The 26,680-nt window shown below is 37.8% G+C and overlaps 1 protein-coding gene and 1 long non-coding RNA gene across 9 annotated transcripts in view; one reads left to right on the forward strand and one right to left on the reverse strand.

Moving 5' to 3' along the window:
* The window catches only part of RAD51B (RAD51 paralog B), a 780,046-nt gene that overhangs the window by 311,435 nt on the left and 441,931 nt on the right, over positions 1 to 26,680 (reverse strand). The window lies entirely within an intron of this gene.
* Positions 7,696 to 9,475, forward strand: LOC145723213 (uncharacterized). The gene is made up of 3 exons (XR_014148111.1): positions 7,696 to 7,881; positions 8,017 to 8,159; positions 9,029 to 9,475. It is a non-coding gene; the product is annotated as an uncharacterized LOC145723213 (long non-coding RNA).

A 26,680-nucleotide genomic window follows, 5' to 3' on the forward strand; every position in this document is an offset into this window, starting at 1 on the left:
CAAATAAATAAATAAAATCTTAAAAAAAATTTTTTTAAGTGACAATGAAATATCACTACATAACTATAAAAAGGGCTAAAATAAAAATTAGTGATAACACCAAATGCTGAAGAGGATACAAAAATTAGATCACTCGTATGTTGCTGGTGGGAATGTAAAATGGAATAGTCAACTCTGAAAATAGTTTGACAGTACCTTTTAAAAGCAAAATTCAATTTATCACACAAGCCAGAATTGCACTCTTAGGCACATATCCCAGAGAAATGAAAACTTATGTTCATTTAGAGACTTGTACAGGAATGTTCATAACAGCTTTATTCATAATAGCCCCAAACTGGAAACTATCCAGATACCCTTACAAGGGTGTGGTACCTCCATACCACAGAATAATATTCAGCAATAAAAAGGAATGAATTATATATCCACACAACAACTTGGATGAACTATAAGGAAATTATGCTGAATAATCTGAATAATGCTCCCTGGACATTTCTTTGCACCTTCCTGTGAATCTATAATTATTTCAAAATAAAAGTTTTTTTAAAATCCTCTTACAATAAATCATTCAGATTTAAGAGTGTTCTATCCTTCTGAAGGTAATCTATGTGATTTTTAAGTCCCTAGGTTCCATTTTTTTGTAAGTATAAATGATTTCTCCCACACTGAACACTCATTACTAAATAATAAAATACTTTCCTCCATTCTCAAACTCAAAAATATATCTGGGTAAATGCTCCTTGGCTTCCAACAGAGTAATCCTTGAGTTGAAATACACAGGAAAAAGAAAATTTCAGATATAACCTAAAACCAATATGTGCCTGCCTTACCTATAAAGCAGGTAGGATATTTGCATCTCCAAGTTAAGAAGAACTTAGGGGTCTTCCGGGTTCAAATTCCCACCAACATAAAAATCCTTTCTGTAACTTTGTTCGATCCAACCTTTGTTTGAACATATACAGTGATAAAGTAATAGACATTAATTGTTTTACCCACCCACCACATTCCCTTCTGACAAAAGCATCCCTCTTTCTTCTGTGAACTGCTTTTCTCAACTGTAATTCTACCAAGGGCTAACTTTTCCCCATACCCTAGTTCAGTTCAGAGAAGGCACCTGAATCACACAGTGTCCTGACCCTCAGTAGGGGTTGATTTGTCCAGAGTTGGACACCTGACCCAAACTGGACCAGAGCCTTTTTCCCCAAGATTTTTCTCACTAAATGTGATAGAGTTTCTCTGCAGTGCTGTGAGATATGAAATGCAGGCACTCTTAGCAGCCATGTTTCATATGATGTACATGAAAGAGTCGTCAGAGAAAGAAAATAAAGCCAATATCTAGAAGAGGAGATAGAAAGAGAAATAAGGCCAGCTGCATTTAGGTCTCTGGTTCTAGTTGTTTCTGAGGCCCAGTAGGATGTCTGCCCTTCCCACAGTTTGGCTGGTCAATTCTTTCTTTGTTCACATGAAATATTCCTAGTATTTTTCTAATAATTTTCTCCTTTTACCAAGCTAGTACAAGTCAAATTTCTGCCACATGCAACCAAAAGAATCCTAATAAAAATGGGAGGTCCATAACCTCACAACGCAGCCTGTTCACAGCTCTCATTGTTAGAATGTTCTTCCTCAAGTTGAAATACAGTAAGCTCCCCTGGACATCCCACCCATTGCCATACATCTGTATTAAGTCTCACCTCTTTTCCAAATATGCAAAGATCATGATTACATAACCTGTTGCAAACATCCACTACTTTTTGACTGTATACCATACATTTTCCTACTATTTTAATAACAGCACCCCAGTTCTTTGGGGAAAATCTCCTCTACCCTACTGAATGTAGCACAGCGGGACTATGAGTCAAGGGTTCTGCCTTCCTTTAGCCAGAGTGAGCATATGGCCCAAGCTAGACTCCCTAGTCTTGAATCTTGACAAAAATGCTGACAGTTACTGGAGCATGATCACTCTAGCAGTGAAGCTATGAAGAATATGACTACCAGGGCTGCAGAGACCTTCTAAGTTGCTCTGACCCCTATCCTTTCTAAGCTGATTCTTCAACCTCCTCTTTGACTCTGTAAGCTGCTTGATACTGTTCCAATCAGGTATGTTATTGTTTAAGTTTCTAGTTTATGCAATCAAAGGGTCCCAACTTAAACATACCCCAAAAGTTCTTTTTTAGAATAAGTAATTCCAGTTTGTTGAACTGTACTAATTCATGTGACTTGACTTCCAATCTCTAATCTGACTGATCCCTCCTAAGTAAATTCATTTATCAAAATCTTTCTGAACAGTCAAACAAAAGGTGGTCTGCCCCGAACAGAGATAAGAATAATATGTCCATCTTTGATCTGGACATGTGCTTATGTTAATGCAGCTACAAAGGCCATGACACAGTGGATGAAACTGAGGGTGGATTTTTAGCTTCTAGGCAACTATAATTCTAAGTCTTCTTCATGTTAACTTCTATAAAATTAAGTATTTCCTGCCCTAAAATATATAGTGGACTTTTTAAAATCTAAGTAACATTCCAGTGTGTTGGATTTACGCTGTTCGTTTCAGTTCAGTCTACAAAGGTTTACTACATAACCAATGTTCTGATATGGCTATCACCGACTTTAGGAATGAACTCAAATAGAGACTGAGTTTTAGTCTCTGACAGTGTGAGACTATCCTGATCTGACAAAGGAATGAACGAAGAATAATCCTGATTACCAATCTTTACTAAAGGAATTTAAGAATTCTATATTTGCATATTTGAGTTATATAAAGGAATCAGCTAATTAAATTTGTATAAAAGGACCTCCAGGCCATTGATACTCAAACAAATAAAGCTAGACTTTTCTTAAGGGATGAAGAAACAAAAGTAGGCAAATAGAAGTATAACACAGACATACACAATCAGGCATACAGACCAGGTACTGAAAACCAGTAGATCACAAAGCCTTATTTGTTAACTCAACCATTTGCAACTGCAATGCACTCCTCCCTGACGGTTGCAGGAATTCCCTTGGGAAGAGAAGTGAAGCTGCCACTGTTACACCCTTTCTAATTTTATTTTCAAGATCCCACTTCAGGTCAGATACTTCATCTCAAGGCTTTAGTAAGAGAATCAATTCCCACACAAAGAGCATTTGGACAGACTGGCTAAAGAAAAATCACTGGACATTTTGTTTGAATTTCTAAGAACTTTTCCATTTTAATTCTAATCATGGTTTCAATCTAGGGTATGCTATGTAATGAGAAGTTTGAGGAACAAGTACCGCTGTAAAGAAATAGAGGGGGATGATGATGCCTAGGAGGGCAGGCTGGCTGCCCAGTCTGTCCCCAACAGTGGTTTTCATTTTGGTGAGTTTTTCTTCACCCACAATCTGAATCACAGCTAATCAGTCTCAAAACCCAATGTATTAAACACAGCAAGACTGGGACCACATACTAAGAGGAGATGCGCATTAAACAAGTTCACAGGGCCTGAGGTGTATAATCAGAATACTAGGGGCGCCTGGGTGGCTCAGTCGTTAAGCGTCTGCCTTCGGCTCAGGTCATGATCCCAGGGTCCTGGGATCGAGCCCCGCATCGGGCTCCCTGCTCCACGGGAAGCCTGCTTCTCCCTCTCCCACTCCCCCTGCTTGTGTTCCCTCTCTCGCTGTGTCTCTCTCTGTCAAATAAATAAATAAAATCTTAAAAAAAAAAAAGAATACTGATCTACTAATTTCCTCAGAGAAATTCAATTACTGCATAGACCAGGAACACCTGAGTCAGACAGACTAGCATATTTTCTCCCTTCAAGGCAGCCTCTATGGACCTAAGAGTGACCTCCAGGAGCCAAGAGCAGTCCCCAACTCTTGCTAGCCCTGACAGCAAAAAAACATGACTTCAGTCCTAAAGCTATGAGGGAATGAGTTCTGCCAATAACCAGAATGAGCCTGAAAAAAGACCCTGAGCTCCAGATGAGAATGTTGCCAGCCAACAACTTGATTTCAGCTTAAATAGAGAACTCAGCCAGGCTGTCCTGGATTTCTGGCCTACAGAACTGTGAGCTAATAGATAGGTGTTGTTTTAAGCTCCCAAATTTGTTACACTTCATTAACTTGTTACACAGTAATAGAAAACGAATATACCTATAGACCCGTGAATTTCCAAATGTAGTTCTCCAACCAGCATCAGTATTATCCAGGAACCTGTTAGAAATGTAAATTCTTGGCCCCTAAGAATTTGGAGGGTAGGGCCTAGCAATCTATATTTTAGTAAGCCCTCCAGCTATCTCCGAAGTGCACTAAAGTTTGAGAATCATTGACGTACAGGATGTTCATGTAGGCACAGGTAACCTTTACCTTGTGATTCGACCTTGTCTATGCTTCAACAGCTGACCAACATATTTTCTGACTGATACACTCTTTCTCTGGGATGTGAATGTGTGCTCTTGAGTTCTCCAGTCGTTTTTATTGCTTTGGCAACATATTCTAAGACAATCGTGTAAATATCCACTGTGATCCAATACTTATTGATTCCTAGTTTAACACTAAGGAAAAACCTCACCTCCCTCATTAAATGAGGCTTCTCACTGTTGTTCCCCTATGGTGTCTACACTGTACCTAATGGCTAACTCTCTAGGTAAAGAATAATGTATTTAAACCTTTACATGTTGGCTGTGTGTTGCCACCCAAAACACTCAATTCATATAACTCTGATTGTCACTTGCAGCCTGGAAGTGAGCATCTTGCCTCACTAGATAAAGAAAATCCGTAAAGCATAGTAGAAAGAGATTTGGACAAGCTGTGAAAAGACTGAGGTTCCAGTTTAGGCTCTACCATGGACTAGCTATGTAATCTTACACAAGTCAGTTAAAATCTTAAAGCCTCTTTCCTCATCTATAAAATGAAGAGCTCAAAATGGACAGATGATCTCTAAGGTCTCCAGCAGCTAAATCATTGTGCGGCTATTACATTCATAGTGCATTCCTCTAGAAGCAAGACTAGTGCCCTGGATGATAAAAGAAAGATATAAAGTAGTAGATGATATTGCAAGTGGCTTAGTTTACGTATTATCTCATAAGAAGTGGAAAAGACTACCTACCTTTCAATCTCTAGGAAGTTATCCTTGGGATTAAAGAAAAATTAATTTCAATGACATATTAACTTTCAAAATTAGAGGGTTACCAAAACTAAGTTGAGAGTTTAAATTAAAATTATTCAATGCCACTTTAAGAATAAGGGAATAACTTACTAAGAGCTGTATACTTAATAATATATTTTCTTAAGATTTTATTTATTTATTTGAGAGAGACAGAAAGTGTTTGAACAGGGAGAGGAGAGAGAGAATCCCAAACAGACTCTGCACTGAGTGCAGAGCCCAATGCAGGGCTCTGTCTCACAACCCTGAGATCATGAACTGAGCCAAAACCAAGAGTTGAACACTTAACCGACTGAGCTACCTAGGTGCCCCATAAGAGCTGCATATTTTTTTTTTTAAGATTTTATTTATTTATTTGACAGAGAGAGACACAGTGAGAGAGGGAACACAAGCAGGGGGAGAGGGAGAGGGAGAAGCAGGCCCCCTGCTGAGCAGGAAGCCCGATGCAGGGCTTGATCCCAGGACCCTGGGGTCATGACCTGAGCCAAAGGCAGACGCTTAACGACTGAGCCACCCAGGCGCCCCAAGAGCTGTATATTTAATATCAAGTTCAATTCATGTGAGAATAGAGTTATAGAGCAGGATCTATAAGCTCTTTATTAATGAAACTTGTACTTCTGTCAGAGTCAATCTGAAAATTACAGAAAATTTGAATGATGAAAAACTACTCTTGATTTTTCCTCACATTACCTTTTCTAAAAGTTTATTTCTCTGAGTAAGAATCTAAGACAGAGACAGAGACAGAGAAACAAACAGGATTAAGCTTCTAAAGGAATTAAGTTTAACATTCTAAAGGAAGAATCTGGGAATAACCAAAACCAGACCCATATTCTAACTTGCAAATACCACCATCTTTGCAAGGTTTCAACATTTCTTTTAATAGTCATTTGGTCCCAGGGATTCTACCAGCGGTAAAAAGAACTTTCACTTTGAAGTTAAGATAAAGAATTTGTATAGGTTTTTCTAATTGGGTCATACATTCATTCTTACATTCAATTCAATAGATATTTATTGATCATCTACCATACTCTCTAGGCTCTATGCTAGGATAGAGGGGATAAGAGGCATACCTCTTGGAACTCAGGGAGCTTACATCTCTGGGATAGCCAGACTAATTAACAGGTAATTATAGCAATAGATAAAATGAAAACTCAAAAATTCAAACCTGAATCTGATTACAGATCAAAGGACAACAATCAATTCTATTTAACCTTCTAATAGATGATAGATTACCATCTCTATGTTTTAAAGTAATAGTTGAAAGCAACATATTCTTCCTGTCATGATGATATGACCATAAGCAGAATATCCTTGGTACTTATGGTTCTCCAGGGATAAAAATCACTAACGCATGTATATGCCTTGTAATGTGCAATTGTCATTTATGCCTATTATTATTACGCAGTGCAGCTAACCTTAGAAAATGGGCCTTTTTTTTCCTGTTCCTATAACTCAAGGCCACTGTTCACTGAGTAAGTCCAACATTTCATTTAGTAGAAATGTAATTAGTACTCTCTGTGTTCTAGCATTATGCTAGGCCCTGGGGAAATACAGATGGAGGGCATAGGTGTGTCTCCATGGAATTTGCAGTCTAATAGAAGAAAAACAACTATATAAACAAGTCATTGGAATAGTGTGTAAATCGTGCTTCAAGAGCACATAATCTAGCAGAGATGAGGGAGTGCACAGACCTTCTTAGTGGAGGAAATCAGGCGGGTTGAGGTGTGTGCTTATCTATGGCTACATTCAAGGGACTGGGTATACCTGTTGGGGGAATACAAAAATGAATAAGACAAAATTTCTACCCTGATTTCAGTGGTAGATGGGGAGAGAAGTGAAAAAAATATTTCAGAGGCAGACTGAGATGTGAGATAAGTGCTTTTTGGAAGTGGAAAGTGCTTTGGAAAAGCAGAGCAGGGAAGACTTTCTTTGTACAAGGCATTGAAGAAGGCTTCACAAAGGAGGTGGTATTTGAGGTGGCTCATTGGCTTATACTCTGGAAGGTTCTATTTATGCCAGCAGACATAAATGATTTCAGTTCTGAAGAGGTGCTTTTAGACTTTCTCTTACTTTAAAGTCTTGACAGAGAAACTGCAAGAAGCCAGTATATTTTCTACAGAAAGAATCCACCCAAACACCTTGACATTCTCATTCCACATATTTCACACATGGTATCTTTTATGTCTGGGAAAGTAGACTAGGAAATGGTTCAAATACCCAAGGGCCTCAAAACATATATGTTGGAAAGTGTACCTAATTTCCAAAAAAGGTCGAATTGCAAAAGAATCCATTTTGATTGGAAAACAAGCTGTTCACTTGTGGGTCTGGAACAGCTGCCGCGGTTTAGGCACAAAGGAAGTGAAAGGCACCTCTACTGTCAGGAAAGTCCTTGTACAGCCTCTTCTTCAGACCAGCAGCAATCTCATACTGACCAGAGAGTGTCACATGAAAAACCCATTTGGGGGGGATGGCGGCGGGGGGGGAGGCCAGGGATGTAGGCAGAGTTTGATAGAGCTGTTCAAAGGGGTGGAATGCTTCTGACGGCTGCTTCTGATCTTCGCCGACAGGGATTTAGCACTGGAAGATTCAAATACAGAATAATCCATAAAGAAGGAAAGTAATTCTGCAACTGCTGAGTGTAAGTTGTTTTCTGGCACACACAAGAGTTAAATGGCTGCCCCAGAAAAATAATATGCACAACAATAGAATGGAGGGAATGAAAGTGATCAAGAAATTAGGCCACACTAACTAAAAGCTAAGTAAGAATATTTAAAAACTGATAAAAAGAATGATCATTTTTTGGCTACTACAGAAAAAAAAATTATCATCAGCCCAAAGAAACTGCACGGCTCAAAGACATAGATGTATATAATTCAATCTCCATTTCATTACAGTTATGCAGCCAAGTTACTCATGTCAGATCCAGCATCTGAGAAGGCACAGGGCAACACCGGGTTGAATGAGAGTGCCCATCAACATAAATACTGATAGTCTTTGCGAAGACCTGCTCTGGGGACATCTTGCTTTGACTTCACAGGTATCATTTCAGTAACTGTTTTATAAACTCTTTTTATGTGATCCTATGTATCCTGGTGGCTTATTATATTTACTACACTTCTAAATGACACCGAAGAATGGGCTTTGATGCAACTACAGTTCTATGAACAGAGACTACTATCAAATTTCACAGCAGGTTACATGATATTTAAGATCAACTGTCTCATCCGTCATCCAAAAAGGGGTTTACCTTTTCTTTGTTTTAAATTTTATGTATTTATTTGACACAGCGAGAGAGGGAACACAAGCAGGAGGAGAGGGAGAGGGAGAAGCAGGCTCCCCATCGAGCAGGGCGCCTGATACAGGGCTCTCGATCCCAGGACCCTGGGACCATGACCTGGGCTGAAGGCAAGATGCTTAACTGACTGAGCCACCCAGGCGCCCCATTTATTTTAAAAATAAATCTCTTGAATAAGTAAATAAATGAATAAATATAAAATAAATATAAAAATAAGTAAATATATAAAATAAATATATAAATAAATATAAATAAATATATAAAATACATAAAAATCTCTTAAATATCTAAATGGTTCCAATATCCCCAGAAATGAGGCATTTTTGGCTTTCCCCAGGCATATCCAAACCTCTTGGCAACCAAACTGACCAAAGGCAGACTGTACCAATTATCCCCACAAACCTGGGTGTGTGACACGTTAACCAAAGTGCTCTCCCACTGCTCACCCGGAAGCTCAGCCTGAATGTCCTGTAATTTGCGTTCATGAAGCCCCAGTTCCAAGAGCTATCAGACTCCGTTCCCATTTAGGGGAACACAGGGCACTGAAAATGACACAGCCAGCTACTGACAAACGACTGCGTGTGCTTTTTCCATTGCATCGTTTCTTCCAGCTCTCATGGAAACAAGCACTGCCATAGCCTCGTGATGAGCCAGCAGAGCCCAGTCATCTGGCAGCCATGACCGGTCTCTGGCATCTGAGAAGAACATCAACGGAAGAAAATGAGAGGATAAAAAAAGAAGTGAACACAGACCATTCATTTCTTGCCCTCTTCAATTCTGCAATTCCACTTGCCTGATTCTAAATTAATTTCACCTTGAATGCTCTAGAAACTAATGTGAACGCCCTACCCAGTTTTCAGACCTCTTTGCTATACGTTACAGGGCTCAGTAACCTTACTGCAGGCTTGAGTGCTCCATAAAGCTTACGACTCACTGACGTAATGTTTTAAAGAAGGATATACTTCTCATCCCAAATGACATTATGTGGGAAAATTTAGTTCTGTCATCTGTTTGTCATGAGAGCTTGCGAAAGTTACATAATCTCTTTCAACTGTACCTTTATCTCATCATTAAAATGAGAGTAAGAAACCCTGTCTTTATTATTATTAACTGTGAGGTCTATTGGTTATGCAAAATGAGCAAAAACTATTCGCAAACTAAGTGACATCAGGGAGCTAGTTCACTGTTTTACCTTAGGAAACACTCTTATAAGGCCTCAGAACAGAGACGTCACAGTTGTGTGATCTCTGAGTTCTCTGCTAGTTATCTCAATGACCTTATGGAAATGCATTTGGTGTTCCTATTAAGCAAGAATTTAGCCTCTCAAATAAGATATATACACACATATATATGTATGAGAAAAGTATCCTTACACAACAGACAATATAGTGTAGTAGTTAAAAGCACAGACTGAAACTAAATTCTACATATAAACTGTGTGGTCTTGAGTAAATAAGTTACTTAACCTCCTTGCTTTTGAAGACAATATTATTGCTTCATAAGGTTTTTGGAAGAATTATATGACTTAGGGGCGCCTGGGTGGCTCAGATGGTTAAGCGTCTGCCTTCGGCTCAGGTCATGATCCCGGGGTCCTGGGATCGAGTCCCACATCGGGCTCCCTGTTCCTTGGGAGCCTGCTTCTCCCTCTACCTCTCTCTCTCTGTCTCTCATGAATAAATAAATAAAATCTTTAAAAAAAAAAAAAGAATTATATGACTTAGAACTCATAAAGTGCTTAGAACAGTGCCTAGAATGTAGTAACCATTCACATCACAGATGCTTGTGCACACTACCAGTCCAGGGACATTACCAAACCAATACTTCTTCACATCAAATTAATCGGCAGGTTTTTAGGCCATATAAATGGTTTAAATTTCTAGCCCTAAACCCACATTGGACAAGTTTTGTATAGAAATTCTCACAATGACCAATGTCCAGAATGGTGCCTAGTACAGAACAGGCACTTAATAAATATTTGTTGAGTGAATGAATGAATCAATGGGAGATTCCCACCCCGCCCCATACACACCCTTTTTCCCCCCTGATCCATCCAGAGCCATAGCTGAGAAGAGCAGGTCTCCTACTTCAGGGGCAGCTTTTCCTAGTTTGCCCACTGAGGTTATTGCCGTTTGGAGTCTCAGCTATAAGCAGGAAGCTCCCATTTACCCTCTTACCCTGCTCAGACCCCAGCTTTGTCTCCTATCCCCACAACTCTTAGTGTGTCATGTGCCCATCAGAACCCAGACTCTAGTTCACCAAGGACTAGCAGCTGCTCTCAGGGGAAAATCCTCCCCAATTTTTTTCTTCTGAGAAATGTTCTTTTTTCAGTTATTTCTGGCCAACACTTACTTTTCTTATCTCCAGATGAACCATGCTTCAAAAAGACAGATTTTAACATTTTAACCAGAATTTTAAGGTTAATGTACTCATCTTCTATCATATTGCTAGATGTAAAATTCTCTACAACCATTTCTTTAAAATGGAAAGAACGGGTTATAAGAAAGTTAAGGTTTCTGAGTTTTGACATTGTATCTTAACTCCTTGAAAGGTAGAGCATTTTTTCTTTTGTGTATTCAAGATTAGAACACATTTATTATTACCTCATATATGAATAACACTAACTATAACTTACTGAGTACTACTGTGTACCAGGCATTTTACATATATTATCTCTAATCATTACACTAACTTTGCAAGCATTCTTTATTAGCCTTATTTTAAAAGTGGAGAAACCGAAAGCCAGAGCGTATGAAACTGGTAGTAAGAGGTTGTAGCAGACATGTATTATGGCACTTGCCTACCCACATTCCTCTAAGGAATATTATTTTACCCTGTTGAGGGGTAGCAGCCACGGTTTATACCATATGATCCTACCCCCGTGTCCCTGCCAAGTGAATGAAAGGTACTATATTGACCTAAGAATCCACAATTTATTTGTTAGTCAATGCCCTCTGACCAAACCTAAACGTTGATGTGGGCCAATCGGGTTCTCCCTTTTTCATAAGAACTTTGCCAGGGGTAGGTTACCTCTAACAGTCAAAATTTCCTTTAAACAGTTAAGTGTTGGGAAAAACAAAAAAATAAGTTCTAGATGGTCAGAGTCTTGAGAACAAATGACAAAGGACTACAGTTTTCAGCCCTCTGCCCCATTTCTTTGTAAATACACCATTTCTTATTTAAATAAGAAAAACAGCCTAATTGGAAGTGCTGTAGGTAAGGAACAATGCAATAACTTCTATAAAATTAATCCACATTTTTATTAAATCTCAAGTATTTGTGATACCAGAGGAAACAGGAAAAAGAGCCACTATTTGTTTAAAATTTCCCTGCTTGGAATTGGTTAACTTTAAAGCACTTGAACAGTTTTGGCACAGTCCCTTATTGTACTAGAAGGAGCTCAAGTCAACTGAAGCACTGAACAAAAATGTGTTCATTCCCTTTAATCATACTAATTTATTCATTTATTCAATGAATATATATGTGGTGAGTACCTACTGTGCTCTCAGAATTGTGTTGGAGGCTAGGAAATATGGTGATGAACAAAACAGATTTGGTTCTGGACTTCACAGTATTTACATTCCAGCAGGAAAAAGACATCAAACAAATAATTGCACAAGTAATTACTTACAGTAGCAAAAAATTCTATAAAAAGGAAAATAAGATATCTAATAGAAGAACCAGAGAATGAGGAACTAGCACAAAAATATGAATATTCAGATAAATCTGACTCATTATAGATATAAAATTTTAAATAAAATATTAGCAAACAGAATCCATCTTGCAGCACCTTGAAAGAATATTCAGCATGACCAAATGGGGTTCATATAGGAATATAAGGATAGTTCAATATTAAGAAATCTGTTAATATAATTTACCATATTAGAACATCAAAAGAGATAAATTATATTGTCACCTCTATACATGATAAAAGGCATTTTATAAATTTCACCAAATTCTTGATTAAAACTCTTGATAAAATAAGAATATGTATTTTTATTGACTGCTTACTACATTCCAGGCAGTTTTCTAAGCACTTTATGAGTTTTGACTCATGTAATACTTCCAAAAACCATATGAGGCAATAATATTCATTATTATTGGCCAAATCATAAAAGGCCTAATAGGCCTTGCTGAAGATTTCAGATGCTATCATAAGAACAATGGGAAGCTGCTGAAAGGGTCAAGCAGAAGCATGAAATAATCAGATTTGCATTTTATAAAAGATCACTCTGTCTATGACATGAGGGTACAAGAGCAGATATGGAGCAACCAATTAAGAAGCTATTAGCGTTGTCCCAGTGATTAACAGAAGCATTGGGTCTACCAAGTTATAAACTTGGAAAATTATTAAAAATTTAACTTGGGGAGAGCTACTAAGAATTATTGAATATAAACTATAAAATAAAACTAGGGAAAAAAAAGAATGTGCAAGACAGTGACAGAGATATTTTTGGAATCACATTCAGAGTCTATGGCTCTTTCTTTTCTTTTTTTTTTGCAAGGGTTGGAGAGAGGTGGTACTTCCCTTTAAATGTCCTCATGGAACTCACAGATCAGGAGAGACCAAGGACAGACACATGACAACAAAATGAAGTAGTGTGGGATCCTGGATTGGATCCTGAAGCAGAAAATGAATATTATGGGGAAAACTGGAGAAATTTAAATAATGTCCGTAGATTAACAAATAGTATTTTATTGATGTTAATTCCCTGATTTTGATAACTGTACTGTGCTTAAGTTAGATGTTCACATTAAGGGAAGCTAAGTGAAGGATATACAGGAACTCTCTGTACTATTTTTATAGCTTTTTTAAGTCTAAATAATTTTTTTTTTTTAAGATTTTATTTATTTGACAGAGAGAGACACAGCAAGAAAGGGAACACAAGCAGGGGGAGTGGGAGAGGGAGAAGCAGGCTCTCCGCCGAGCAGCGAGCCCGATGCGGGGCTCCATCTCAGGACCCTGAGATCATGACTTGAGCCGAAGGCAGACGCTTAACGACTGAGCCACCCAGGCACCCCTTTAAGTCTAAATTATTTCAAAATAAAAAAGTTAAAACAATAAATACCTTTGTTGATGGCAAATCTTTATTTTTTTAAAGTACAGAACTGACAACAAGAAGAGAAAAGAAAAATTAGTGCAGAACAAAGGCTGGTGAAAAGTTCAGTAATCTATCTGGGTAATAAGTTTCTTTGCATGGGGAAGCGTTGATTAAAAAAACATGGTATGCCTTTAAGTAAATATGAGACTGCTTTCCTTTACAGTTCATAAATGGCTTCTAAAGGCAATTCAAAAGGACGAGTTCTAAAAATATTTTTTGCAATGACAGCATTGTTGGATTTGTGTAATGAATGGCTACATTGAAGAATAGAGGTCATTTAAACAGTGTACCTTACGGTATATTTATTTTCAAAAAAATCACTCTTCATTACCTTCTGGTCAAACCTCAGGGTGTTAAAGCAGTTTCTGTGCATTCAGTAAGTAAAAGAAAAGTTAATTGAATGCAATAATTTATCATGTCTCCTTCTGCTTTCTAATGTAGGGACCCAAGTCACTTTTTAGACTACTCTTCTGTTATGGGCAATCTTGTTTTACCTTTTTGAGCTTGTGAGCAAATTTATTACTCTCTAGCAGAAATTTGCTATTCTTTGGTGGAGGAAGGAGGGGAAAGGAAAGTACAAGAGAATCAGAGTGACAGAGAGAGAGCAGACATAGGCAATGTGTGGTCAACAAGGTCAGCTCTCCCGGGTCATACCTCTGTTGGTGTCATAATGTATTCTCTCTAGATCAACACTGAGCATCAACTGAACAAATTCACCAATCTGTTGGTCATGACATCTGCAGGCTTTTATGGAGAATTTATAACACAGTACCTTATCCATGAGCTAATAAGCTCAGATATTCATTCATTAGAATTTTTGTTAGAAGGCCTTTGAGCCAAATAACCCCCCAAAAAAGAAAATAATATATAAAATTATATAAATATTCACAAACATTTATCCAAATAGGCACTATGCCCATGTCTGTAACAAAACAGAAACATTTTATTTCTTTATTTCCCTAATGAAGCAACATGGTATAGGACATAGGCCCACACCTTAGAATCAATGTCCTAATTTTTGTCACTCTTCTTCTTGCCACTTAATTTGCCCACATTTTGCCCCTCTTGCTTATAAAACACATGTAATAACACTGTTACCTTCCAGGGGACTTATGTAAATTAATGAATATGGCTATAAAACATTTTGCAAACATGAAGTGTTACATAATTACTAATTCCTTGACTGTGCTCATTCTATTACCCACTTTGAACCTTAATATTTGCTTATAACTCTAAACTTCAGATTTCCCCAAGGAAGAAACTCCAACTTTACTTGCCTGTGGCTTTATAGATATTTCTTTATATAAGCGAAGTCCCAATTCAATAGGACGCAGAACCATGAACAAACACTACTAACTAAAAATCAAGCACTATTCACAGATGCTCTCAGCCTGTGAATGTACAAAATGCACCCTAGTAATAGTTAGGCACATTTATTCAACATTTCCAGTTGGGGATTGTAACAGAAACATAACAACTTACAGAGTTAGATAGTAAAAATTAAAAGTTCACAATATAAATCTAATGACTCTCAAATTCTCTGCTTAAACAGAAGACCATATTTTATCACTATTCGAAGGGCAGAATCCTATGTGGGCTAAAAGAAAATTTTATATCTGAACAATATTTCAGTAATTTAGCCTGTTGCTCTAGCTTTACACGTTTTATCAATGAATCACTTTATACTACTGTTACTCATGCTCTATCTTAGCCCATCTGAAACTATCACCAACTTGAAAACACAGTGTCATACTAAAAATTACTAAGATAATTAAATGAGACAGTACATGAAACATTCTGCACAGTATCTGTTATACACAGTAAGCACTCAATAAATAGTACTTACAAAAAATGACATGTAAATAATAATTAACTCTGACAAATCAGCTGATGCCCAATGAAAATGATATTATGGAAGACTTAGGGAAATACCAATATTTTTACTTGTACATTAAACCCATGACAAAGAAACACAGGTTGATAAATATTTAGCCCATATTTGGATAATAAAAAATTCATCACAAAATGAAATATGGTAGCTACACTTGTGGTGAATCACTATGTTGTACACCTGAAATTAATATAACATTGTGCATCAACTATGCTCAAAAAAATTTTTTAAACCTCATCACAATGAGAGTAACAAAATTAAGAAAACAAATATTCTGATGTAACAATTTTTATGTATCGATATATTATAAAATATAACACAGAAACCATCCTATATTACTGTACAAATTTAATGGCAAAATGCTATGTAGAGCCTTCAAAAGCCTCCATTGAAAGAATGACTATCACACTAGGATGGTAAATAAGAAAACTGTCATTTGATTGTATTACACTCAGATTGCATAAAGGAAGGATGAATGTTATGGTAAGTCAGTATGCAGTCTATATAAATGGGTCAGTGTGAAACAGATGGTTTGTTTTCCAATATTGTAACTTGAAACAATTTCTATTATTAACAGAAAATAGTCCAACTCCACTTTAACAGATTCAGATATAAAACAAAAAATATGATTTAGTGCAAAGCATATTGTTCACTGAGGCTGAGGGGTTTGCTATGACTCAGGATTGGACAGCTGTCACTAATAATGATCACAAGTATGTAGGATAAAATAATAAAACAACCATAAGTGCCACAACTCCTAGGGCATCAGCGAGTTCACACAAGAGAAAAACTATACATGCACTGAATGTGGAAAAACTCACAAAAAGATTAAGACTGCTTGCACACCAGAAAATTCATACTGGAGAGAAACTATGTCTGTACTGAATGCTGGCAAGCCTTCAGACAGAAGTCAGAGTTGATTACTTATCAGAAGATTCATACTGCAGAGAAGCCTCATGGAAATAGTATCTGTGGGAAATCTTTTGCTAGGGAAATCACATCTTCAAGTGCATCAGTTAATTTATACAGCAGAAAAACCTCTATGTGAACTAATTATGGGAAGGCCTTCACTAACAGGTCAAATGTGCAGAAACCTCCGAATGCTCCTACTTAAAGTCTCTCAGTGTAGTGACTGTGCTAAGGGCTCCATCCAGTCACCCTGACAGCCAGATATCAGCCTCGTGTGCACCAGAGTATTCATACCTGAGAGAAAAAGCTATTGTTGTTTGAAAGCAATAAAGCGTTCTCACAGGAATCAGATCTAATTGTAAAATCCATGCTGCCGAGATCCATACGAAAGTGTTATATGTGAGAAAGTCTTCAACAAGAAGTTTCTCGGATGTATGGAGACAACTCATTCCCGAGAGGACCCACAATGCCCAGCTGAAGGAACCTTTCCTTATTTGTACTCACTGAGTATCAATCACACCTTTCTACTGACAGCTTAATGCATTAGGAAAAGCCTTCCTGTAGCATGTGCTAAAATTTGCATTTCTTTAAATAGTATCAAGGTTATCACTGGCAAATTGTAGTTCTTCATCTATGAACTACTCTTTCAAAACTCTTACCTATTTTTCTCATGGATTTTCTTTAATTGATTTGTACAATTCTTAACATATAATGGATATTAACCCCTCATTTGTCATGCACTGCAAAAATTTTATTCCAGCTTTCACTGTAGTATCATTTACAATAGGGATGATATTGATCAATCTAAGTTAGAAATAACAGACTTCCTCCAAGAAAGTTAAAAGTAGCTAACGCAGGGGCACCTGGGTGGCACGGTCCGTTAAGTAACCAACTCTTGGTTTCTGCTCAGATCATGATCTCAGGGTGGTGGGATCAAGCCCCACGTTGGGCTCTGGGCTCAGTGCAGGGTCTGCTTGGGATTCTGTCTTCCTCTTCCTCTGCCCCTTCCCCCTGCTCTTGCACATGTGTGCTCTCTCTAAAATAAATAAAATCTTTTTTTAAAAAAAATAGCTAATGCAAATTCTAGTGAAATTAATAAAAAAATGAGTAAACCAACTGACTATATTTTAAACATAAGTATACTATCCTACCCAATAGAATCTATAAAATATTTTCAGGCAAAAATTAGATACCATAGATCAAAAATCGTATGAAAGTTCAGAGAACTTTAAGACAACCAAATTTAAAAGCATGTCTTTGTAATTTAGGGGAAATACTGCCTAATTATATAAGGTAAATATTCTGTCTGTGTAGTGAGTTTATTGAATTTGTAAAGAAGAAAACGGTGATGACATGCCCACTAAACATGAGCTATATTCTTAATACCTTTTCACTGAAGTCTCGCTTCCTGAGTGTTAATTGAACTGACTTCAAAAGCATCTGGCAGGTATTGCCTTGGATGACCAAAGAAGACCATCTCCTGGAGCGAGGGAGCCTGGGGAGCTGCCACCACTTTTCCCTCTGAATACAGCTCAACAGAACCAGCTGGGACACAGCTGCAGCCCAGCTGTCGGCTTTGATTTCCTATGGCTACACTAAAAACAATCACCCCAGCTTGATCACATGATAATTAAATCTGAATTACGATAGCTAAGATTCACAATGTTAAAAATTAAAATTTGCCAAGAATTGAGAAAGATTATCTAAAGAAAGAATTATATTTGTGGCTGTGTCATCATGTACCCCAACGTACATCTTGTTATCTCATCTGAGAGCAGGTAGACAAAAGGGCTGATCATATTTTGTGGAGAAGATAAATATTACATTGGCCAAATGAAGAAGGGGAGAAATATATTATTAAGGCCTATTATTGACATAAATGCCATTAACAGAGTAATCATCATATCGACACTCAGAAAAACACTTTTCCTCGGCACAGCTCACCAGACCATAAGTTCTCAAAAGCAGGGAACATAGACTACCAATTTTTCTTTTTTTTTTTTTAAAGATTTTATTTATTTATTTGTGAGAGAGAATGAGAGACAGAAAGCACGAGAGGGAGGAGGGTCAGAGGGAGAAGCAGACTCCCCGCCGAGCAGGGAGCCCGACGTGGGACTCGATCCCGGGACTCCAGGATCATGACCCGAGCCGAAGGCAGTCGCTCAACCGACTGAGCCACCCAGGCGCCCAGACTACCAATTTTTCTAACATAAGCCCAAGCACAGTGCTTGGTACTCAACAAATGTGTTCTGAATGAATGAGAAAGGAAGCTGGTAAGATAAGTTATACAATAGTTAAATCTAGCTAGGTGACAATGGGATAGCCTGATGATTTAATTCTTTATGTGATGCAGAGAAAATAAGAGGTAGAATATTCCTAATTTCCATAGACTCTGCCCCTTCTGGCCATGACTCTCACAGAATCTTCCTCAACAACTTCCTGATTATAAAGAGGAATACTGTTGGTATCTACTCTGGAACACAACCAGGAGGAAAAGGCAGAAAGCATTCAGAGTTAACCAGAAGCACTTCTTTGAGGACTAGGAAGCAAATATTATCCCCCCAAAAAATCTCCAGTAGGTTCAGGCTTACTTTCAACAGTGACATGAGCTTCAGTAAATGTATTTTTAAAGATGGGAAACCTCGCTGGGTGCCTCTGTCCTGGTGCCTGCCCCACTTAGTTTGTTGAAGTTGTACTGAGTGTAGGAGTTGTAACATAATCACTGGAAGGCCAGGAACCCATTTATGTAAATTATACGTAAATTATATTAGAGAAGTGGGGAAAATAATCAAGACACACTTATTTTGCTAGCACTTTTCTACTGGTCAGAGAAAATGCTGGGTCTACCTTACGGGAGCATTGGCACTTTAACCTTTCATTACTATTCCCAAATGTGGCTTTATAAATGGGGAACTATGGGATCCCCAGGACGTTCCTGTGACTCAGTTTGAAAATGTGTCCATGTGCATGGCTGGAGAGACTGGAGATGGTGCCATGTGCTAGGCTCTTACAGATATGGGAACGGATCCTCCAGGAGTGGTGATAGGATCTACCCTGTGATTAAGATCAGTAGACAGGGAGGGCAGGCTACAGCTGGGCACACTGAATCATGTGATTCCTTAATCTCAGCCAAGGGAGAGGATGTGGACCTGTATTCTGCATCAGAAAAAAGGAAGAAGGTACTGAGAAGATACTCTGAGGAAGGCAGTTGAGATTGGACCTTAATGAATTATGGAAGACCACTGTTAAGTGGGGTTGAAACCATAAAAATGCAATGGAAGGAGAGGCTCCGGAGACTAAGACTTTATGAGTACAACATTATCCGAGGATTCCTAACTTTGAATGCTAACTGAATTTCCTGTATGAGTTTATGCTGTGGATAGGTTACACTTCAAGAATAAAACCCCCAAAGGCTTAGAAAACAATTCCTTAAAAGGCAGTCCCACGTGCAGCACCGTATCTGCCACTGGAGCCCAGCAGAGATCCTACTATGCGCTGGCAGGAAGGTTGAAGAGAGCCCAGGGAAGCTAGCTGTTCAAAAGTGGCAGGGCTTGGGGGTGACCTATGAAAACACATGCCCAAACAAAGAGCAATGGGGTCTTGGGGGCAGGGAGGAGGATCATACAGGTAACATAACTTGAGGGCCTGGAAGGTACACAATACAGTCACAAATCAGAGGCTTAATAAGGTCATTAATACTTATCACCACAGGTGACCATCTGCTTTCAGTCTGTTGTGGGATGTAACTGCTCCCTTCTTGCTAGCCACCATTTCAGAAGACCCCAGTGGCACCTCTGGCAACCTGCCCAAGATGGTCCTTCCCCTTTTGTCTTTTGACAGGAACAGAGAGGTATACTGGGGTAAAGGAAGTGGTTTGGTGAACATGACTGGATTTGTAGTTTAACCAAAACCAAAGTACTTAGAATGGCATTGTAGTGGGGTTGTGCTGTATTTACTTCTCAGAAAAGAATGAACTGCTGCACATTTGATATGGGAAAAGAAGCCTTGAAAGCAGACACCTACGCACCAAGAGCAAACGACAATTTAAGATGGATGAACTAAAAAGACACGCAACAGCACAACCACATGAGAGCTTTTGTGTATGTAAATTTGCTTGCTTTTTAAACCACCGATATCCTGTTTCTGAAAACTTATTCCTACCCCTATTCTCCTCTAACAGAACCCAATCAGTTTCTGACAGCTCTTTCCCAAACAGCTGTCTTTCATTTAATTTCATTTAGTGTGCAAACCGTTTCAAGTTGCACGCACAAGCACACTGTGAAGAATTCATTTTCTCTAGTTTCCTGGCGACGATAAAAGAATTTAATAATAATAATAATAAAAAAGTTGAACTTTGGCCTGAAATGTTGCTGTCCTGCCGAAATGGTGAATTATACAAGTGGAAGTGATCCAAAGGTTATCTGGTCCACCCCCTACCATGCAAAAAGAGCCTAAACAGATCCTTTCATGTAATTATCTTACTTGTCCTTTTAAAATCTTGTAAGAAAAATTCTACATTCTCACTAAATAAATTTGGTCCAGACCTTGATAATTTGAAGAATGAACTTCCCTAGGGATCAGTGCAAGGGGGGGGGGGATATAGGACTCACAAATTGGAACGAGTCAGAATATAGAATTAAAAAAACAAGTATGATCCTAGAGTACTTTCACAGGGAAGATTTTTGTTTAAAAAGCTGAGTTCTTGAAAGAGAGAAACACAATAGTGCACAACAGTTTAGAGCACAGACTTTAGAGTTTCATGCCCATGGATTCAAATTCTACCAATGCTATTCTAAGACATGGTTCTCTTGTCTCCAAAACAGAGGTTAACCACAACATTTATTGAGCTCTTACTGCCTTTTGGGCAGTATTCTAAGTGTTTACATGTATTAATTTATAGAAAAATGCTATTATAGTGTTGTATAGATTAAATAAAACAATATAAAGCACTTAGTACAATTCTTGTTTTCAAAAAGTGGGAATAATCATTATTCCAGCTTTTGCTCGTGAAAACCTAAACTGACCATCAATAAGACTTTGGCACCCAAAGACCTAAAAAAAGAACTAAAACAAGTAACACCACTTTGCTCCCCCACCCCGGCTACTTCCCATCCATCCAGTGTAGGAAACAAACTTGAGACAGGCATGAGAAAGGAAGGAAATTCAGTTTTGTCCTTTCACCTGAGTAATAATGGTAAGAAGAAGGGATTATGGAATAGGGTGAACACCTTCTGATTTCTTCTAGCCCAGTTAAGAATCTCATCATCCTCGGGGCGCCTGGGTGGCTCAGTCATTAAGCGTCTGCCTTCGGCTCAGGTCATGATCCCAGAGTCCTGGGATTGAGCCCCGCATCGGGGTCCCTGCTCCACGGGAAGCCTGCTTCTCCCTCTCCCATTCCCCCTGCTTGTGTTCCCTCTCTCGCTGTGTCTCTCTCTGTCAAATAAATAAATAAAATCTTAAAAAAAAAAAAAAAAGAATCTCATCATCCTCTACTTTTCACCCCAATCATGCTCCTTGTAACATTCTGAGTTTCTAACCCACCAGGATCTTGAATGCCACAGGGTACTTCAAAGAACCAGCCCGTTGTCCCTTGTACAGTTTTGCCCCTATCTTAAACTTCCACCTGTCACAAAAGACATGCTAAACTTAACTTTTCCAGTTTCTCAGTGGTTCCTGAATGTGACAGTCCTTGGAAACGGCAAATGTCTTGTTATGAACTTCAGCAGAATTTGGGAATCTATTAATGATACTTCAATCTCAGCATCTCTCCAGGTAATAAAACCAGACTTCTCTGTTCAGTTCAAGCACAACTTGAACTCAAGGGTGACTGTGAAGTCACTTGTCCAAGAGATTTTTCCGTATTTGGGGGAGAAATATTTAGTGTAGAGAAGAATGACTGGCCTCAGATTGAGAGCGAATATAACATCTACCTAAAACAGGGAAAAATAAGTGAGAAAACTGAATTAACCTTGCTAAAGGAAATAATTTTAAAAATTTACAGCATAATTTCCCTGATAGTGAAAACTGGTAAATTTTGGTATGAGTTATCTCTTTAAGAAGTTTTTAAAATTACTTAAAACTCTTATTTTCTGAGGATGTTTTTAGTAAGGCATTCTGTTAGAAGAAGAGGGTGGATGATATCTCAAGATTTCATTTAACTCCAAGATACCGTGATAATTCAAATGTTTTTCTAGCATAAAACTATTTCTTTGTTTTAGAAATTCAAGTGAATAAATGGGCATTATTCAATGTACCCACTCCTGCTACTTTTAAAAGCTAAATAATCTACTCTAGTTTAAGTAAAATAGATCACCGATTTCATCTAGATTCAAAACTGCTTTGAAGAATGGAAAATAATTTAAAAAAAAAAAAAATATGCCATCTCCCCAGGGAGCTGTTGAAAGCAACAACTATAAGGTTAGGCAGGGATTCAAAGGAGCTAAATTTAGAGCTTGCTATCACTTGCACTGGGCACAAAGACTAAGAGGCAAAGGGAAAGTTGCTTGTGAATAGGACCAATGCATGAAAGAGTTGATTAAAATTAACAGTTCAAATGTGGCTGAAACGGAAGCCATGGTACAGAATTCTCTCCATGTATGCCAATACTTGGCAGGCAATGGCTACAGGGAAACTTAACATTCAATTTGACAAGAGGCTAAAACATAATCAGTTTTAAAAGAGAAGACCAGCAATGACATTGGTGATGCCAGTCTTGTGTTATCAAGTACCGCCATCCACTCTCCTCTGTCCAGCCCATATTGCCATCACTAGCAAGTACGCCGGAGCCAGACACCACATTCAGAACCATGGCTCCTTGCTGTCTATACTCCAGGCCCCAAATAACTGGTTTCTTTATCCAGTCACCCTGAATAAGGGAATATTGTCTAGCAACTATAGCAGAGGATCCCTGGGCACTCCCTGGGGAAATGCATTGGGAATATCAGTGGAAAGGAACTGTCCCCCAGCAAAGCGTTTACCTTCTCATTCTCCCAAGCCCGTTATTTCTCTCAGAAAACTTTGCTTCCTATTATATAATGCTTTGGGTAGGACACTCACACTTCTCCCTAGCACCATGCCAAAACATTCAAGAAATAAAACCTACTTCAATTCCATGTTTACAAAAAAAGAGGATATGTACGAATTCATACCATAAGCTGGGCTCACAGACACATTATAAAAGTCATATTCAACCTGCCTGCATTTTATCAAACCATGAATCATTTCTACACTGACCCCCCAAGATTCTTGTGCTCTGGCCAAGGAGCATTTTAAGTGTGTGGCCATCAAGTGCCATGAATAACAAAGAATGTAGTAAAAGCAGTTTCTAAATCAAATCTGTACTCTTGAAAATAAACACATTTCCAAATGATGTAATTGCAACAATATGCCAGTCTTGGTTTGAAAATTAATATAACATTAAGGTTTGTTTTTTTTCAAAGACAAAGAAGGAAGTATAAACAAAAATGACATCATATTACTCTATCAATTTTTGCCTGTATGTACTAAGACTAGCTGATGGAAACTAAGGCAGTAGATATATAAAAATAAAGAAGATTAAAGGTTCTCATGGGTAAAGTCTAGATTACATTGTACTCAAATTGAAATAACCCAAACACAGATAATCCAAAACCAAAGTAATAGATTTTTAAATACATGTAACAGTTTGAGATATAACTCACCATAAAACTTACCCCTTTAAAGTAAATAATTCAGTATTATCAAGCACACTCACGGAGTTGTATAACCATCATCAGTACCTAAATCCAGAAGATTTTTATTACCCCCAAAAGAAACTTTGTATTCATTAGTAGTCACTCCCCATTCTTTTGCTCCAGACCTTGACAACCACTAATCTATTTTTTGTCTCTATAGATTTGTCTATTCTGGACATTACACACAAATGGAATCATACAATCTGTAGCTCTTGTGCCTCTTTCACTTAACATAATGTTCATCTATGTTACTGCATCTATCAGTACCTTATTCTTACTCATTGCCAAATACTATTCCATTGTATGGATATACCTCATTTATTTACTCATTCATCAGCTGATAGACAACATCAGTTGATAAGATATTTGGGCTGGGCGCCTGGGTGGCTCAGTTGGTTAAGCGACTGCCTTCGGCTCAGGTCATGATCCTGGAGTCCCGGGATCGAGTCCTGCATCGGGCTCCCTGCTTGGCGGGGGTCTGCTTCTCCTTCTGACCCTCCTCCCTCTCATGCTCTCTGTCTCTCATTCTCTCTGTCTCAAATAAATAAATAAAATCTTAAAAAAATAAAAATAAAAATAAATTAAAAAAAAGATATTTGGGCTGTTTCCATTTTTTGGTTATTATGAATAAGGCTGCTATGACCATTCATGTGCAAGTTTTTATGTAAACATGTTTTCTATTATTGTGGGCATACACCTAGGTGCAGAACTGCTGGGTCATATAGTAACTCTATATTTAACTTTTTGAGGAATGCCAAACTGTTTTCCAGAGTGGTTACAATATTTTACATTCCCACTAACAAGGCATGAGGGTTTCAATGCCCCTACACCTCATCAACACTTGTTATTGTCTGTCTCTCTTTAATAGCCATCCTAGTGGTATGGAGTGGTATCTCATCCTTGTTTTGATGTGTATTTCACAAATGGCTGTTGAGTATCTTTTCATGTGCTTACTGATCATCAGTATATCTTCTTTGGAAAAACGTCTATTCAAATTTTTCATCTGTTTTTAGTTGGATTATTTATCTTTTTATCGTTTTGTTTCAAGTGTTCTTTATGCTTTCTGGAAACTAGACCTTTATCAGATATAAGATTTGTAATTATATTCTTCCATTCTGTGGGTTGTCATTTTACTTTCTTGATGGTATACTCTGAAGCACAAAAAGTTTTTTATTTTGATGAAGCTCAATTTATTTTTACTTTGGTTTCTGGTGCTTTTGGTGTCATACCTAGGAAACCAGTGCCTAATCCAAGGTTATGAAGATTCACACCTATGTTTTCTTCTAAGTCATAGAGCTTTATAGCTTACATCTAGGTGTCTGATCCACTTGATATATGGTATGAAATAGGGATTTAATTTTGCTCTTTTGCATGTGACTGTCCAGTTGCCCCAGAGCTATTTGTTGAAGAGACTAATTTTTCCTCCATCGAACTGTCTTAGAATGATTGTCAAAATTCAACTGACCATAAATGAAAGAGTTTACTTCTGTATTCTCAATTTTAATTCACTGATCTATATTTCTATCCTACAGCAGCACCACACTAGCTGGATTACTGTAGCTTTGTAGTAAGTTTTGAAATTAGAAAGTCTGAGTCCTCCAACTTTGTTGTTCTTTTTAAGATTTTTTTGGCTGTCTGGGTCCCAGTGAACTTCAGGGTCAGCTGGGATTTTGACAGGGATTATGTTGAAACTGTAGATCAATTTGGGGAATATTTCCATCTTAACAATATTGAGTCTTCTGATCCATACACATGAGATATGTTTCCATTTATTCAGGCTTCTTTAATTTCTTTCAACAATGTTTTGTAGTTTTCAGTGTACAAATCCTACCTTTTTTTTGGTTAAACTATTCCTAAATACTGTATTCTTTTTGATGCTCAAAGTATTAGGTTTTAGTGTCTCTTCTAACCTTCTTGAAGCATCAAGGTAAAAAATAATTCTATCCATAGTCAAGCATGTTCAGACCAATCCTGGGTGTGTAAAAACATCTTTAATGAGGAAGGAAGTATCATAAGGCAGTAGAAAGGAGCAGAATGCAGACTGGAATCAAGTAAGATAGGTTCAAACTAAACCTTCATCACTTATAGGCTAAAGAATGCTGGAAGATTTGTTTACCTCCTGCCTCAGTTTTCCCATTTATAAAATTAAGACAATATCTATCTTGTACATTTTATATAGATTAGAAGCAATATACCAAACATAAACTTCTTAAGGGCTTTGTCTTATTCACTCACCATATATCTTTAGACCCTAGATCAATGTCTGGGGCATAGAAAGTACTCAAATATTTGCTAAACGAATTAACAAAATGTCTGACGTAGCATCTAGCAAAAATAAGAACTTAATAAATGACAGCAATAGTTATTACCATCATCACTGACATTATCAACATTAGTATAAATAACCTAATGCTCCAGTGAAGTAAGTAAGCCAAATTATACCAGTACCACAACCCTAAGAAAGTGGAAGAACAAATACATTTAGCCAGAGGTAATGCAAATCTGATAATAACAAAGGAAAACTTTAACAATGCCAATGTGGCAGATCACCTTTAAATTAACTTTTTTGCTTACTTCCTATTTTTGAATATAGGAAAGGCTGGAAAACACTGTGCCAGACAGGGGGAAATATGCCAGAATAGCTGAAAATAA

Source organism: Leptonychotes weddellii, chromosome 9 (genome assembly GCF_054177405.1).
Source record: "Leptonychotes weddellii isolate Sample4059 chromosome 9, ASM5417740v2, whole genome shotgun sequence".
Classification (NCBI taxonomy): Eukaryota; Metazoa; Chordata; class Mammalia; order Carnivora; family Phocidae; genus Leptonychotes; species Leptonychotes weddellii.